This window comes from Myotis daubentonii, chromosome 3 (genome assembly GCF_963259705.1).
Source record: "Myotis daubentonii chromosome 3, mMyoDau2.1, whole genome shotgun sequence".
NCBI classification, from domain to species: domain Eukaryota; kingdom Metazoa; phylum Chordata; class Mammalia; order Chiroptera; family Vespertilionidae; genus Myotis; species Myotis daubentonii.
In genome coordinates this window covers 104282261-104295684 of record NC_081842.1, presented here as the reverse complement: position 1 = coordinate 104295684, position 13424 = coordinate 104282261, and the positions used below count along the sequence as shown (strand labels likewise).

Sequence of the window (13424 nt, the reverse complement as noted above, 5' to 3'; positions counted from 1 at the left end):
ATTGACAGAGTAACAGTTTATAAAATGAATTGATCTGCGCAGTATTTCAGTATTTTGTACACAGCTCACAGAACCTCACTTTGGCATAGGCACTAACGTTGAGTCATGTGTTGAATACCTAACCCAATTAGTTGAAGTGTCCAAGCAGATTTCTGTGTTGCTACTATAAAATTTGGTTTAACCTTAAGAATCAAAAGGAATGAATTTCAGTTGATGTTATTGGCAAAGATTCGAAACTGAGAACTTTGTTATAAACGCAGAAACTTCAAAAAACTTCAGTGCACGTACTTCCTCTTCTCTGTGTGGATTTTTGGAAAGATGCTGAGGAAGCAGGAAAGGTGAAATACATCATTTCTCGTTATCTTCATTCTGCTTCTATCTATTCTCAAGACTCGCTTCATCCAACAGTCGCTTCTATGGAAGTGTCCCTGATTCCTTGGGTGGTATTCGTATTCTTCCCACATGGACTGTGTTTACATTGTGCCCATCTAGAATGGGCAGTGGCTGTGCTTGATGGCTTACTGAGGTGTTCCCAGTGCCCACTACCGCAGCAGGCACTCAGAAATGTTTGTTTAGTGAGTATGTTACCAGTATATGGGAGAGGCAGATAGTATCCCCCAACTGTGTGCTCCTGTAGTTACAGATATGTGAAATGATGGAATTACTCTGAGAATAAGGACTGAACATTTTTAAATATAGTAGTGCTATCCCAGGAGCACTAAATTGTCTAATTGATGGTATCTGCCCTCTTCTGAGCTCCTTTTATACGTTTCTGAACCCCTGACTTGCATAATGATACAATTTAGGACAGGTAACTTAGAGGACAACACACTGCTTTATAAGACAGTTTTCTTATTTAGTGCTTTAACTGCCCAGCTTTTTAGTAAATCTTTAGAACAAGTTAGAAAAATGAGCCTTGAGAAATCACTGAAACTTGAGTTGGAATGAGACTTAAAACTGTAGAGAGTTACTTCATTCTCATTAGATAAACTTTCTCAGAGTTGTTCTGCTAAACAGATGCTGCTTGTTCATGCTGAAGGGCTCTGTGGGAGGACGGTTTTATGGAGTAGAGACTTCAGGGAGCTTCACAGAGAGTCAGAGGAAGTGCTGGGGTGACCTCATGCAGTTGTTCTTTTTTTTAAAACCCGAAGAGCAAGCCACACCTGAAAGTATGTAGAATCAGTCTTTGTCCAGCGAACTGATATTAGCTAAGCACACTTGGGTGTACTTCCGGAATATGTGAGGGTTGTCTGATTATGCTTGGCAACTGAATTTTCCTGGCAGCCTAATAAGTTCTTTGTGATTTTAAGCAATTAATACTGTAGAGAACTTGTGTATTTTTTTATGGTTAATTTTTAAGTCATAATTTTTATACCTGGGGTCTAGAATAGTGGCTGTTCATGTATCTTTTGTTAATAACATGAGTTCAGGGTTATTTTTATGTTGTTTTAAGATGACCAATTGGCATAATCAGAACAAAGGACCAACAAGGCCCGTTCCTGTTTTTAGTCCTTGAAGGGGCCATTCGGGGAACAGCTGTGCTGAATGAGGCCATGTGGTTACGTGTGACTTAATCATGACAGGAAGGCTAAGTTGGAACTCATATTCTCACATAGGGTGGGGCTTCATCAGCTTTTCAGGAGCATCTCTGACTTCCTAGAGGTGACATTTAACTAACCCCCCGTGGTAGGCGGCCCACACCAGTACCCCATGTGGCTCTGCCTCCCCACCAGCCTGTTTGTTTAGTTGTCTCCATGGAGTCCTGTGCCTTGGAAGGGTGAATACAGCCACCATCTGTAAAATCTGAAATCATACCAATCAGAAATTTGGTACTTAGTAGTTAATAATGTTAAGAATGAATCATGATGGTTTTGTTTTGGAGGAAAGAAAGACTTTAAATTAGAATTTAGATTAAGTCTTACTCCAGGAAGCAAAAGCAGACAAAAATATCCAATTTGGGTGGGTTGTGGCATTAAACAAAACTGTTAGCAACAAGCACTAACCTACATGCCCTAGGAAGCATCCATTAGAGATGTGAGTTGAATAGCTGCTGATCCAGCATCCAGGGCGCACAGTTGTGTCAGGAAGCTGGATGGCAGAATCTTCCCAGTGAGGCTTCTCACTGGTGAAATGGCTCAATTCCTGGAGTTCTTTCTTCTTGTCTTAAGCTGCCTGTTAAATCCGAATGTAGACAGGAGCTTTCACTGTGTGCTGGAGCATGGGGTCCTACGTCCTGGTTTGCCCACACTGTCCCAGTTTACTGGTGGAGCCAGCTTAGGGGCACTTTCTCTCTCACATGTATCCAGGTTTTGATCATGAATTATGGAATGAAACGATGAAATATGCTTGATTGATTGGCCTAACTTAATGTCCTCCTAACTGTATTATCTTCCATGTTTATGAAGAAGTTATTGAGCCTTTGGTTAAGGCATTGGTTCTCAACCTTGGCTGCACATTAGAATCATCTGGGAATCTTTTTAAAATCCTGATTTCTGGGCCTCATCCTCCGGAAATTCTGTTTCTTTGTTACTAATGTTGTAGCCCCACCCCATAACAAAGAAACAGAATTTCCGGAGGATGAGGCCCAGAAACCAGGGTTTTAAAAAGATTCCCAGGTGATTCTAATGTGCAGCCAAGGTTGAGAACCACTGGGTTAAGGACTTCTCTACCTCAAGCCCAGCCTTAGCTGTAGTATTGTTGTGGCTTATTTGTGTTAATAGCATTTGGTAACATAAATAATTAGCAAGTCTTTTGGTAGTATCAGTGATACCTTCAGGGATGCATTGCCTTTCAATATGTAGCTGTGGTTAAAATCTGAGCTCTGGTGGGGCAGGGGCAGGCTAAAAGGGGTCAATGGGCTTAAAGGGAGACATATATAATACTTTCAACAGTACAGATTTAAAAGATGGAAATAATAAAATCAAGACTAGAAAGAAAAAAAATCTGAACTCTGGAGCCACATGGCCCGAGTCCAGATCCCAGCAACAGTCTTTCTGAACTGCGTGGCCTTGGGAAAGGGATGTGGACTCTTCACCTCTGTCGTGAGGCTGGTGTTTCCCCAGGGGTTTGTCCGGATCCAGGTCGGGTGCTGATCACGGTGTTTGGTGCGTGGGGAGTGCCAGTAAACATTAGAGAACAACCAGTCCGTGTTCAGTGTACTAGAAAAGAGTGTGCGAGGGCCTGGGAAAGAGCAGAAAAGTCAAGGCCTCAGGCAGTAGTTTTGTCAGTTTGAAATCATGGCAGTTGGTGTATTTTCTTCTCTCAGCCTGGCACACACCAAGAGGGGGTCCGTTCTGCCCTACTCTCAAATCCTTGCACATCCATGAGACCTCACAGCCCAGCCCTGGATCTGAGCTCAGCCTGATGCAGGGCCAGGCAGGGCAGAGGCCTGGCTTGTCCGCCATTTCTGAGGGTAAATTGACAGGGTTTGGTTAATGCGGTTGAGGAAAAGAGAGTGCATAGAATGACTTGGGTTTTCAGTTCAGGTGCCTGGGTGGTGGTGATGCTGTTAACTAAGTTCCAGGGTAAGGAGCCTCCTTGGATAGGGCGGGGAAGAGAGTGATGCAATTCAGGAACAACAGCATGGACCCCTGGGCTTCCTAACCTGCCACCATCACTTCACTTCCTTGGCTAGTGTTCTTCAGATTTCTCATCTGTAAAATGGGAATAATAATAGGATACCTACTTCGTAGGATTGTTGTGGGGGCTAAAATGTTTAGGATAGTGACTGGTAGGCACTACATAAGATTTGATCATCATTATTGCCTTGCCTGTTTTTACCTCATAATTTTAGGGGTATGTGTGGGGCACGTATGGCAGTCTTTCAAATGGCATTTGCAAAGAACATATTAAACTTCAAAGCAGGTATCTAATAAAGCTTGGATATAGCCTTTATAGAAATCACTTACTCTTTTAATAATCTTTTGTGATTATGGAGATGTGGGAATAAAATTTTTTGCTTTATTTATTAATTTTTTATTAATATTGTATCCCTCTGCAAATTTATTTAGGGCTTATTGTATGTAGAGGCTTGGGTTTCTGTAGTGCTTGAAACCTTGGGTGTGTCCTTTTCTCTGTCTACGGATGGCTCAGGAACCAGCATCCGAGTTCTCAGTGTGCTAACCCCAGAGGCAGTTGTCATACCTGGAGTATTGTTTCCTCCCACTATATGGTGGATGCCAGATGTTTGGGAAAGTCTGAGGCAGTCTTGCACAGGGAAGACTTGTCCTGTGCTTCTCAGAGAAGTAGCCCATTAAATGTTCCCATGGGTGAAAAACCTGATTATAAATATCTAAGCCCATCATTTAATTCTATTTTTCTGTGCAAAATATATTTTTTTGCCTGGTCAAATATACATTGACCAATGTTTCTCAAGAACTGTTTCTCATTTTTTGAGAGCCATATTGCCAATGGTAATGACATAAGTGGCATTCACATAATTAAATAATAGAATGTAAGCATCTGAGTGCCGTTAATCAGCAAGTACTATTTTCTTATGGATCTGATATCAAATTACATATTACTTTATTATCCATTTCTCCCTTTCTATTTCTTCTTATGTTATGATTATCTTTATACTCAGATGCATATATATCTAGGCAGGCAGGCCTTGATTTTATAGTTCAGATATATATGTATTTAAGTTACCATGATTTGGTTAAATAATACCAGTCTCCCAGCAACATGGCTCAGATGTCAATTACCACAGTGCATTATCTGATTAATTCCATCAAGTACAAACTTCACTGCTAGCTCTCTAGTTCATAGTTCACCGTGTAAATGACACATGTGCCTCATAGTCAGTGACCAGTCACGTCACTTCCTTCACTGCTGGTTGGTGATTGGTCCCTGCACGCCTGTCTTTCTGAAAAGTGGTAACCCCGGAACTAGAATTCAAACCACTGGTAAAGAGATCTATAGAAGAAATAGCTCACCGGGAGTGTAGAGAAAGTGATGCTGGCAAGAACTTCATATTAAAGGAATTTTCTGAGATAAAGGATAAAATGTTGGAAGCTGTTTCAGAGTTAGAGAGGAGTGCGACAGTTCTACAAGACAAAGGAAAAGATGCCCACTCTGAATCCAGAGTTAAATACCAGCAAGACAAGCACTGTTCACACTGCTCTTAAGTTTTCTTTTTTACAAAGGATTAAAACACTTCTCAATGTTTCCAATGCTATAAATTTGCTATTTTTCATTTATAACCAGCAGTAAGAAAATTTTTAACATTTTGACAAAAATTTTAAAGTTATGGAACAATTGATTATTAAGATTGCTTTGCACAGTTTCTGCTTTGCAGTTATTTTTATGGTACATACTACTGTGCAAGCTGAGGTCTGAGTGCGTGTGTATGTGCACGCTTGTGCCTGTATGTGTAGGTAGATTTTATCTGTGGCTTTATATCAGCATACTAAAAGTATGTTGATGCAGCTCAGAAAAGATGCTTTGGGCTTGATGGTGTTGTGAAGCACTGACCCAGATGACTCCAAGCTTAAATAGTACATAAATGTTCTGCCTGAGAGAGCGGGACGTTGGGCTTGCGAGTGGGGATCTCCGTATCGTGCTCTACTAATGAGCGATTTAAAAATGGGTGATGTTGAGAAGGGCAAGAAGATTTTTGTTCAGAAGTGTGTCCAGTGCCATACTGTGGAAAAGGGAGACAAGCACAAGACGGGGCCAAATATCCATGGTCTCTCTGAGTGAGACAGGTCAGGCCCCTGGATTTTCTTACATGGATGCCAACAAGAACAAAGGTATCACCTGGGGTGAGGCTACACTGATGGAGTATTTGGAGAATCCCAAGAAGTACATCCCTGGAACAAAAATGATCTTCGCTGGCATTAAGAAGAGTGCAGAAAGGGCAGACTTGATAGCTTATTTCAAAAAAGCTACTAATGAGTAATAGTTGGCCACTACCTTATTTATTACAAATGTCTCATGACTTTTTTTATGTGTATCATATTTAAATCAATCTCATACACCAGAATTCAGATCATGAATGGCTAATAGAAGCATTTCTTTCGGGCAGTCCTGATTTAAATAAGATTGGCTTGTGGTTAAATGAACAGGGTTAGCTTTCTGAGCTTTGATGATAATTTTGGTTCAGCAAGCGCTGTCACTGTCCTCCCTTCTAACAATATGGTGGGACTTGATTCCTAATGTTCAACTTTTCACAGAGGTGGCGAGGGCCATCTCAAAACCTGTAGGAGATTGGCTTACATGTAGATTTATATGACTGGTTGTGTTAATATGTTTAAATTCTGAGGAAACCCCTTCACTGTCTTTTAGACCTGCAAGACTAGCTTGTGTTTCAAGTTGTGTTCATTAGCCTGTTAAAAGGAAGGGCTGCAGATAAGCTGGCAGTGACCATTTTATCTCTTTGGTCCCAACTATGCCAATTTAATAAAATTCCCTGTATCTAAACTGTTGCCTTTTACTGAAAAAAAGTCATTTTAGTGTGGTTTCTGTATAATATCAAATAAAGAGTATTTAACACTTCTAAAAAAATAAATAAATGTTCTTCCTGATATCCATCTCCTTATACATTTATCTATTCTTTCATTGTGTGGTATTTCTCTAGCTGCATAAAATAACTAAAATTTGAAGACACATGATATAGCTCAGGTTTTTTGAAAAATAAATATAGATATTAATTGGTAATTGATAGATGGCTTCAATATTATTGAAGATATTTGGTGTAGGCTAGTAGTAATAATATTAAGCACAGGAAGTGATTTTTAAGACTATTTAAAATAGTTACTAGGTTAAGGGCTGAGTTACACTTGTACTGAATCCGCCAGCCCTGGTTGTACATTCTCTGTGCTGGTCTGCATGTTTTGTTTTGTTTTGTTTTTTAAAATATATTTTTATTGATTTCAGAGAGGAAGGGAGAGGGAGAAAGATATAGAAACATCAATTATGAGAGACAATCATTGATTGGTTGCCTCCGGCATGCCCCCCTACTGGGGATTGAGCCCGCAACCAAGGCATGTGCCCTTGACCAGATCCAAACCTGGGACCCTTCAGTCCACTGGCTGACGCTCTATCCACTGAGCCAAACCAGCTAGGGCTGGTCTGTGTATTTGTATATGTGAATGTGTCAGAGCTGGGAAGTTTTGTTTCTAATATTTAAATCCAGACTTAGACTTGGAGGCTCTGAAAAATCTGGTGACCTAAACCCTATTCCTAAGCTATGCTGATTTAATCAGACACGTGGCTCATTTCTGAGAGTTGAGTCTGTGGAGGCTGCCCAGACTGCCACCAGTGGATATTCTCTGGCATTATTCGAAGAGGAATTGGCCACTTTACTTTTATTAAAGAGTGTTTGCCTATGAAGGAATTTCCATATCCGCGGTTTCCAAATGACAAAAAAGGATATGTGGTCTAAAAGCCACAATACACAATTTTTATCATTTAAATGATTTCTTACCTCATTATTGTGGTTTATATACACCTTAAAAATATCCAAAACAAAAGTTGGCATTTGAATCCCATGAGTTGCTTGATAAATAAAACTTTCAATACAGTCTTATTTCCTCCTCTTCAACACTAATAAATGGTTTTGTATACTTTTCAATCCATAGATAAATTATATTTAATTTATATTTTCATGTGTATAAATTAGGAAAGAGCAGTCAATATTTGTAGCATTTTCTCCCATTAAATTCATGTGTATGGAAGCTTTTTTAGCTTTTGTTGTGTTTTTCTTTATATTTGTAAGATAACTTTCTGTAGGTCTTAATTATTCTTTTCAAACATTTGCATCTTATGTTTTTCTAAGCAGCTCCAGGGCTGTTTGCGTGTGTGTGTGTGTGTGTGTGTACACATTAGCACTAAAGATGGCTGAAGAAAGATAAGGGGAAGGGCTTGGAGTCTTTTTGTTCTGCTCTTTCATGAATTTTACCACTAGATGGTGGTAGTGAACTAGGGAGTTATCTAATCTAATAAAAGAGAAACATGCAAATTTACCGTACCTTCACTACTCCCCCAAGCCACACCCATCAGCCAATCAGAGCGACTATATGCAAATAAACCAACCAAGATGGCATCCAGCAGCCACGGAGCTGATGCAAGCAGGAGGCTTGGTTGCCCCGGTGATGGCGGAAGCCAAGCTTTCCACCTGCCCTGGCCGGTTGTGGCCTCCACTAAAGGCAACAAAGTTTCAATTACAGAAGATAAATAAATCCCAGATACCTGCTTCCAGCCAGCCTCCACTTGGAGCTTGGGTGGCTGGGGGCTGTGGCCAGCCTGCAAACAGCCATCAGCCCCTCACCCAGGCTGGCCAGGCACCCCAGGGGACCCCCCCTGAAGGGGCTGTGGCCAGCCTGTAAACAGCCATCAGCCCCTCACCCAGACTGGCCAGGCACCCCAGTGGGGACCCCCAGCCTGCAAACAGCCAGCAGCCACTCACCCAGGCTGACCAGGCACCCCAGCAGGACCCCCCTCCCTGAAGGGGGTGTGGCCAACCTGAAAACAGCCCTCAGCCCCTCACCCAGGCTGGCCAGGCAATCCAGCAGGGACCCGCACCCTGATCTGGGACAGCCTTCAGGGCAAACCAGCCAGCCCCCACCCATGCACCAGGCATATAATAAAAGGGTAATATGCAAATTGACCCTAACAGCAGAACGACTGGGAATGACTGGTCACTATGACACACACTGACCACCAGTGGGCAGACACTCAATGCAGGAGCTGCCCCCTGGTGTTCAGTGCACTCTCACAGCGGGGAGCTCTGCTCAGCCACAAGCCAGGCTGACGGCTGCCAGCACAGAAATGGTGGGAGCCTCTCCCGCCTCCTCAGCAGCACTAAGGATGTCCGACTGCAGCTTAGGCCTAGTACCCGCTTGCTGGGGTCCAACCCCAGCAGATCCAGGGGTCCCCAAAGGTGTGGACGGATTCGGCGAAGAAGGAATGACACAGAGACAGCGTTCAGTTGATCAGCAGTCTAGCCAGGATCTCCAGCCAAGTTCTGTTCAGGATCTCCAGCTAAGTTCTGGTTAGGATCTCCAGCCAGGTTTTGTGTCCATGTTCTCTTGCTAGGTTCTCCAGGTTCTCCAGCCAGGTTCCCTCGCTAGGTTCTCCAGCCAGATTCTGTCCAGGTTCTCCAGCCAGGTTCAGTCACCAGGTTCTAGTCAGGTTCTCTTGCCATGTTCTATCCAGGTTCTGTAGCCAGGTTCTGTCTCTAGGTTCTTCAGCCAGGTTCTCTCGCTAGGTTCTGTCTCTAGGTTCTGTGGCCAGTTTCGTCCAGGATCTTTTGCCATGTTCTCTCTCTAGGTTCTGTCTCTAGGTTCTGTCTCCAGTTTCTGTCCAGGATCTTTTGCCATGTTCTCTCCAGCGAAGTTCTTCTGTGTCTAGGTTCTGTGTAGGTTCTGTGTCTAGGTTCTGTGTCTAGGTTCTGTGTGTAGGTTCTGTGTCCTGTTGTCTTGTTACATCTGTATTTATACCAGTTGATTCCAATCCTATCAATCTCTATTCCAAAGGTTAGGGCGTTACTTATCTCCATTCCAGGGAGTAAAGATTATGTAGCTTAAGCATGATTGTTTGTAGTTAAAGTGATTAACTACCTGCCTGGCACTTAGTTAAGGGGTTTTATTCCCTCCCTAACTTCAGGGGAAAATCCCTACCTGGGGAAACAACCTTTCTCAGAGAGGTGACCTTGGTTAAAACACATAGTGCCAAGAAGGTGAGCAAACATATTAAGAACAGTATGCCATATATGCCAGGTCCCTTGAAACAGCAAGGATGGACCAGCTCCCGGCACCCGCTGGCAAGTGGACATCCCCCAAGGGCTCCTGGGCTGCCAGAGGGATGTCTGACTGCCAGCTAAGGCCCGATCCCCCAGGGAGTGGGCCTAGGCCAGCAGGTGGACATCCCCCAAGGGGTCCCAGACTGTGAGAGGGCACAGGCCGGGCTAAGGGATACCCCCCCCCCCCCGAGTGCACAAATTTTTGTTCACCGGGCCTCCAGTGTTAAATAAGTCTGCATCTATGAGATGCTTGCATTCCGTTGAAATGTGAAAATGTTTGACCTTAAGAAATATTTACTTTTAGAATTCACTTAGGGATATCAAAGATTATTTTAAGTATCATGTTGAGCACAGTGCATTTTTTTTTACATGGTAAATGCCTAATAAGTATTTATTAACTATCTTCTTGTATTTATTCTGGGAAAAATATTTATAAAATTTAAGGGACCCCAAAGTTTATTTTGTCTTTGTTTTCTTAATTTTTTTCCCCCTAACATATCACATTTCTTTATTTTTTCCTGGTATATCACATTTCCCCATGGCTATCATAAAATTTCTTTATGTTTAGGCTGTAGACTCTTGTGCACACATGTTTGCACCTGCACACACACAATTTAGCTTTAGCTGTTTAATCTAAGTTTATGAATTTTCCTAGTTAGCATTCCCTTAAAGCTGTGGTTGAGGAAAACTATTGGTGTACTGTTTGGAAATGAGAATAGAATGGTGTGAATAGGATAATGAATACAGAGAGTAAGACATACACCAAAATATTTTCTACATATCAGTTTCATTGAATGTGAGTTTTAGAAAGAACAGAAACATTTTCTTTTTTGAAGTTGACTGAATATGTTTCTCAAGGGCATATAGGAAGAACAACTATGTTATTTATTACTTTCTGAGAGGATCCTGCAATACTGAATATTATTCAAAAGCTCCATGTAAGAAATGTTAGATTTCGGGTTATTTCCAAATTAGCAATTGATTTAAAAATTTTCAGTACTAGTGTATTTTGTACTAGCTTCTAACATAGCAAATATTTAATATTTCTATTGATAATGTTTTACTCATGTAAATAATTTATTTTTGGTTGACCAGGATAAATAACTTTTGTGATCAGAGTATGGACCTTGATGTGAAACATAAGCAGTATGAATTTGATGGTTTTTGTAGCACAATTTATTTTTAATGGAGATAGTATTATAAGATGTCCCATCAATACAATAATGTAATCCTATATAGTAAAACTTTAATATGCAAATCGACCAAACTGCAGAAGGACCAGCGGAACAACCAGTTGGTATCACGCACACTGACCACCAGGGGGCAGACGCTCAATGCAGGAGCTGCCCCTGGTCTGGGGCAGCTCCTGCATTGAGCGTCTGCCTTCCCCCCCTCCCCCTGAAGAGGGAGGCGACTGATGGCAGTGATGGGGGGAGGAGGACAGGGCTGGCCACAGCAGCAATGGGGGGGCAGAGGGGGGCGGAGCGGCGCCAGGCCACCAGCCAAGGCAGGTGCCAGTGGGGCCTGCTGGTCGCCCCACAGATGGGCCTGATCGCCAGCCAGGCCTAGGGACCCTACCTTATATATTGGGAACAGTCTCTTATGCCGGGAGCCGGTCCATCCTTGCTGTTTCAAGGGACCTGGCATATATAGCATACGGTTCTTAATATGTTTGCTCACCTTCTTGGCACTGTGTTTTAACCAAGGTCACCTCTCCGAGAAAGGTTGAATCCCCAGGTAGGGATTTTCCCCTGAAGTTAGGGAGGGAATAAAACCTCTTAACTAAGTGCCAGGCGGGTAATTAATCATTTTAACTACGAACAATCATGCTTAAGCTACATAATCTTTACTCCCTGGAATGGAGATAAGAAACGCCCTAACCTTTGGAATAGAGATTGATAGGATTGGAATCAACTGGTATAAATACAGATGCAACAAGACAGCAACAGACAGAATTCAGAAGACAGAACCTACACAGAGCCTGGAGACAGAAGAACTTCGCTGGAGAGAACATGGCAATAGATCCTGGACTGAACCTGACTATAGAACATGGCAAGAGAACCTGACTAGAACCTGGTGACTGAACCTGGCTGGAGATCTGAAGCAGAACCTCTCTGGAGATCCAGACCAGAACTTGGCTGTAGATCCTGGCTGTAGATCCTGGCTAGGCTGCTGATCAACTGAACACTGTCTCCGTGTCCTTCCTTCTTCGCCGACTCCGTCTACGCCTTTGGGGACCCCTGGACCTGCTGGGGTTGGACCCCGGCACTCTTAGATTTAAAAATTAAAACCTGGCAAAGCTACTCTAACACTGAAAAAACAGGATGATGCAGCGATGACATGCTTGAACTCTGGTTTGCAGATTCTGACACTTTATAACTGTGTGACAAAGCCAATTAACTTCTCTCTGCTTCAGTTTTTCCACCCATAAGATGGGGAAAATGGTACTACTGCCTCAGAAGGATGTTATGTACTACTTTTTATAATCAGGGCAAAAAAATGTGGCTCCCCATACAACAGCAAGATACCTTTCACCTGTATGGAAAAAAAGTATGGTCACTGGTGCATGCAGCGTCCTGGATTGTGAGAGGGATGTCCGACTACTGATTAAGGCCTGACATCCCCTGAAGGGTCCCAGATTGCCAAAGGACGCAGTCCAGGCTGAGGGACACCCCCCCCCCCCCCACTTCCTGGGGAAGAATTTCGTGCACCGGGCGTCTGGTTTCAGAGAATAAAATCAGTATAACATTAACTGTGCCCACTATACAGTGTTCCAATTATAGAATCATTAAAATACAATTGAAATATTTTAAAGACCTCAGAGTTGAGGTCTGGGGTAGAGATGTATTTGGTAAATTCCCTAGTGCTAAATGGAGCCATTTGATGCTATTAAAGAGGGTAGATTCTTAATTATGGGGTTCTAAGTGATCATGCATTTATATGTCATATATACACACATACATACTCACATAGTGAAGAGGGTAATATCATTTTTGAGGTATTTGACTGGGACCTGTGATGTAGTGGAAAGAAACAGGGAATGGAGGGATAGGATGTTATGCTGAGAGTATTTTTCCAGCCTCAATACTGCTCCCTTCACTTTATATACGTTACCTGCCATTCATCCTCGGTAATATGGGGAAGGCGGAGAAAATAATTAGCCTTTCAAACTTTTTTTCACATTAGCTGGTGTAAAGCATGGCAGTCTTAACCTAGCTAGTGGCACACAATTGGGGGAGGGAAGTGACTATTCAAATAACCAACTGAGGTGAATATATTCGCATATTGAAGTGCCCCTGGAATTCATGGGATTAGAATCTTGATGGAGAGATGGATACTTGGATAGAGATTCTCAGATAATTCTTTTAACTCCTTCACTACCAATCCCTTTGCCAAACCTGACTCACCTTCTGGACAATTAGCAGTCCCCGAATTCTGTTCTTGTACCTTCTGAGGGTTGTCATTGTTCAGCCAAGTTATTCTTGTTCCCTCTTTTGCGCACCTTAGTTGTTGTTTTTTTATAATTTTGCAGATAGTTTAAAAGAGTTTAAATAAAGTATTGTTCTTTCATATACGGGTGTGTGTTTTATCTCTGTTCACTATAATGTCCTCTTTTGTCAGCAAATGTGCCGTCACTACCCCTCCTCCCTTCATGCTTCCCCAGCTCCTCCTCAGCTTTAGC

The 13424-nt window shown here is 42.5% G+C and overlaps 2 protein-coding genes and 1 pseudogene across 5 annotated transcripts in view; 2 read left to right on the top strand and 1 right to left on the bottom strand.

The window, feature by feature from the left end:
• The window catches only part of MED12L (mediator complex subunit 12L), a 394672-nt gene that overhangs the window by 214889 nt on the left and 166359 nt on the right, over positions 1-13424 (top strand). The window lies entirely within an intron of this gene.
• P2RY14 (purinergic receptor P2Y14) overlaps positions 1-13424 on the bottom strand; it is a 105012-nt gene that overhangs the window by 62757 nt on the left and 28831 nt on the right. The window lies entirely within an intron of this gene.
• On the top strand, positions 5509-6512 carry LOC132230529 (cytochrome c-like; annotated as a pseudogene).